The following is a 4481-nucleotide window of genomic DNA, read 5'->3' on the forward strand; positions in this document are numbered from 1 at the left end:
CCTCCCCCGCAGCCATACTTATTGTATTAATATAACTTACTATAATAGGGGGGAACACATATTCTTATATTTCACAGAAGAATGAATTTTCTGAAACCGTTTAAGTAGGAGAAAATAACACCGGTTTCGTGTTAAAGTTTTTTCATTGTAATAAAATAACAATGTTGTTAAATATTGGTTTATAAAAGTAAGAACTTAGATACTATTAAAATGTGGATTATTTAAAAGCTATACTAATTGGTATAAAATAAACCAAAAATAGTTTAATTAAAATTTAAACCTCGTGACATGCGCAGTAAATGAGAGGATTAAACGGTTTTAGACAATTCATTCTTCTTTAACATGTAAGAAATATGTGGTAAATATTCCTAGGGGGAGGTAAATATTCCTACGGGACCAGTTGTCCGGGGGGCAACTATCTGGGCGGTAGTTGCCATAAAACCATTCCTTATAGTAACGTTTTGAAATAGGCTTATGTATTATAACACTATTGATTTGGCTTTTATCCGCCGGAGTTGTCGTGCGTTTGTTTTAAAGCAAAACCACAATGGGCTATGTGTTGTGTTTACACGAGGAATCGAACCTCAGATTTTAGAAACAGCGGGGACATTTGTATGGGCTTAACACGTGGTTTAACTTGTTTGCTATTTAAAGATTTGCTATACATTTTCTTTCTCTCGGAATTAGCGTCGACGACCGTGGCTCTTAACCTCTCGTTTTTCTTCGCTGTCTGCGTCAACTTTTCTTATTCAATTTTTAAATCTCCGTTTCATTTTCTTATGTCATCGAACCGAGTGTGTCTTCTGCCTGCCTCTCGCTCTTCCTCCTTCTACTAATCTTCCCTCGGATCTAATTCATTTTCTTACATATATCCAGCAGTTGTCGTCATCATTAGTTGTCCTTCGCATGTATCTGACCTTCATCATTCGTCTATAACATCACATGAAACATCTATAACTTCTGTCCAGCTGTCGTTTTGTTTCAGTAGACAGGATTTAGGTTTCCACCTCGCACAGCAGGTCTGACGATATATAACAGAAATTAATAAATACCCTATAACCCGAGCGATTTCGTAAGGTGGGCCTTTCTTCTTCTTTCTAAAGCGCTCGGGTTATAGGGTTTTTTATTCATTTCTATCAAGACTTCTCGAACCTACGTGTTTTTCTAACATCATGAATATATGTATATATATATAAACAGAAATATTTTGATGTGAATATTTAGAAAAAAAAATTATATATATATATACATCCATCTATCTATCCAACAGCCTCAATGGTACGTCTGAAGGCTTATAAGGTTCAAAATCGGGTTTCGATACTCTTGATGGGCACGGCACATATAGCCCATCGTGTATCTTTGTGTTTAACAATAAACAAACAAACTATTCAACAGACACGGGATAAGATTTGAAAAAAATTACAATAACGTGAAATAAATAAATTTACAGAAACATTAACGACAGGGTGCGCTGTTTCTTAATATCTGAAACTTCTAATTTAAAAAAAAAACATATGCGTTTGATTTAGTTATCTCTTTTTCCACTACCGCCTACTGGAGAAATAAATACGCTGTCAATTATTACTTGAACATAGCGAACTATAATTTAATCTTTGTGCTGGAACATTCGACGATATCGTGGCAACAAAAGGTATAACTTCTCTTTTTACTCCTCTTTCTTTGTAAAATTTCAATTTCATTTCTCGAAAGTGAATTAATCAGTTAGTAACTATGATTATATGTCATAAAACATTTGTATTATTTTAACATTATTCAGAGAAATTAAATTATCGCGGAAATATCTGTTCAAACCTTTTTCTGAGACTCAGGGTTGAATTCCGTGTAACGTATTGATATTTCTACTGGAGTATCTGAGAATATCGTAGGATATGAGGCTTGCGCATGCGTACTTCTTTTTTTTTGTGTGTGTGATTGCACATGCGCACTTCAATGACTTTTTTTTTTCTTTCAGATTAGCTCATTGCTTTATAGACAGACGGGATAACTGATGTGCTGTTTCCTTCTTACCATTTACTTTTCATCAATTTTTTGTTCTCAAGATAAACTTGACAGATTTAAGACTACTGGAAAAAAAAATAAACTTTCCGCAACTGAGGGAGTTGCTGGTGCCCCGAATAATTACATGAAACATCTGATTTCTTTATGATAATATGTACCTCTGTATCGATAAATCAATATGGAGTCCCTCGTCTTCTCTGCCGATGCTGTGATGACGCTAGAAATTATATAGTAAGAGGGAACTGGAAGTTATGTGCCTGTGACAATAAAAGTCGTACAGAGACGTTGACGTAGGAATTAAAGAACATATATTAGTTAATGATGAAAGTCTTAGTTTATAAAATATTAGAGAATAGAAGCGCGTGTTTAAGTGAGCAATGACCAATCGATGATCACATATCATGTTCACTATCCATTTCGACCAATCATTGATCACCTAACACTGGAGGGAAACAACTCAGTGGCTATTCTTCGATAACATATTAACATAAGCAAAACGCGTTCATTCTCTTTCAGATTTTATGTATCTTAATTTCGTAAGAGCTAGAAATCTTTCTTAATTGAATCTAAGGCTGGATTTCAAATGAAAAGTAAAGCTTTACGCTTATCTATCAAGTGTCTTAAGATTTGATTGGTTCAAATGAAAAGTAAAGCTTTACGCTTATCTATCAATGTTTCTTGAGATTTGATTGTTCAAATGAAAAGTAAAGATTTACGCTTATCTATCAATGTGTCTTGAGATTTGATTGGTTCAAATGAAAAGTAAAGCTGTACACCTATATATCAATGTGTCTTGAGATTTGATTGGTTCAAATGAAAAGTAAAGCTGCACACCTATTTATCAATGTGTCTTGAGATGTGATTGGTTCAAATGAAAAGCAAAGCTGTACACCTATATATCAATGTGTCTTGAGATTTGATTGGTTCACATGAAAAGTAAAGCTGTACACCTATTTATCAATGTGTCTTGAGATGTGATTGGTTCAAATGAAATGTAAAGCTGTACGCCTATCTATCAATGTGTCTTGAGATGTGATTGGTTTATTTCTCGACAAATATATCATTTTTTATTGTGGAAAAAGAACAAAACATATAGTATACAGTCCACTACTATATAAATAAGTATTGTTTTCTTTCGTTCTTGTTCAAGGTTACTGATGATGGGTGGAATTTCCCGAAATCTATCACATCTATTGGTGAATTAAATGAAAGCTCGTGTTTCTTATATATTTACTTTTGATATTCGACCAAAAAATTTTAGATAAAAATTACTCGATTAATTTTTTTTGCGATAACTCAAAAAACACAAACAAACTACACTTTAAGGTTAAAAGTATGCTCAACTATTACCAGAGGGCGTTTCAGAGAAAAACAAAACTGTCTACATCTAGCGTCTAAAGTTAATTTCACAATCTAGACAAATACCTGTTAAATTAATACACACACACATATATTTAGTTTTATCATGAAAAATCCGCTAGAGGCGTTGTAATCGCACAACGTGATTTTCAGTTCAATAAAATAACGAAAATTGAAAAGAAATAAAAAAATCCACCACCTATACATGGCATTGTAGACTTCCGATCTACCAGTACGCAGGTTTGCACAGGTGCTTTAGTTTAATAAACCTTCGAACTCACTTCGTTCGAGCAGGTCAATCCGGTTCATTGACATGAAAAACATAGGTCTGTACATAATTAGTTGATTCTGTTTTTATCAGTTATTTTTTTTTACCCGCTGAATGAAATCCTGTCCAAAACTGCACAGCGCCTTGTAGCTTGCGGAATCAGAGATCGATTGACAGATTTTTTTTTGTGTGTGTGTGATATGTAAATGTGATCGATCACAGGTGCTGACGTCACGAGGAACGTGGTAACACATTTTAACTTACTTAAATCGTTTTACATGTCATCTTATAAGTTTCTGTTTTGAACGGTTTTAAACTGAAAGTGTTCCAAAGTGTCGACATTTTCTTGCAGTAAATCTTTGGTAACGTTTGAAGACAAGAGAGTCAGTTCCTTATAACTTTAGCTAGAAAGACGATACAAATCGTTATTATATATCTAATTATATAAATAGAAAATCGTAACGAAGGTAAATAAACAGATCTAGATAGGAAGATAGACGAGCACACTGATAGATATGTAGATAACTACACACAGAGATATATAGATAAACACACATATAAATATGTAGATAAACGCAAAGATAGACAGATAAATAGAGAGATAGATGGGAGACGGACAGATAGATAGATAAATACGCAGATAGACAGATAAATAGATAGATGCAGATAGATAAATAGCAAGATAGAAAGGGAGATAAATAGATAGATACAGATAGATAGAAAGAGAGATAAATAGATAGATACAGATAGATAGAAAGAGAGATAAATAGATAGATACAGCTAGATAGAAAGGGAGATAAATAGATAGATACAGCTAGATAGAAAGAGAGATAAA

General features: G+C 33.4%; 1 protein-coding gene across 2 annotated transcripts in view; it reads left to right on the forward strand.

Annotated features, from left to right (window-relative positions):
• The window catches only part of LOC106471271 (octopamine receptor beta-1R-like), a 30308-nt gene that overhangs the window by 3372 nt on the left and 22455 nt on the right, over positions 1-4481 (forward strand). The window contains exon 2 of one of the 2 annotated variants that reach the window (XM_022399876.1): positions 1973-3018. The exons of the other annotated variant lie outside the window; for it this stretch is intronic. The gene's annotated coding sequence lies outside the window, so the exon portion shown is untranslated. Of the gene's footprint in view, positions 1-1972; positions 3019-4481 lie in introns of those variants that run through there. 2 annotated transcript variants of the gene reach the window in all.

This window comes from Limulus polyphemus, unplaced genomic scaffold (assembly GCF_000517525.1).
Source record: "Limulus polyphemus unplaced genomic scaffold, Limulus_polyphemus-2.1.2 Scaffold4508, whole genome shotgun sequence".
Lineage (NCBI taxonomy): Eukaryota > Metazoa > Arthropoda > Merostomata > Xiphosura > Limulidae > Limulus > Limulus polyphemus.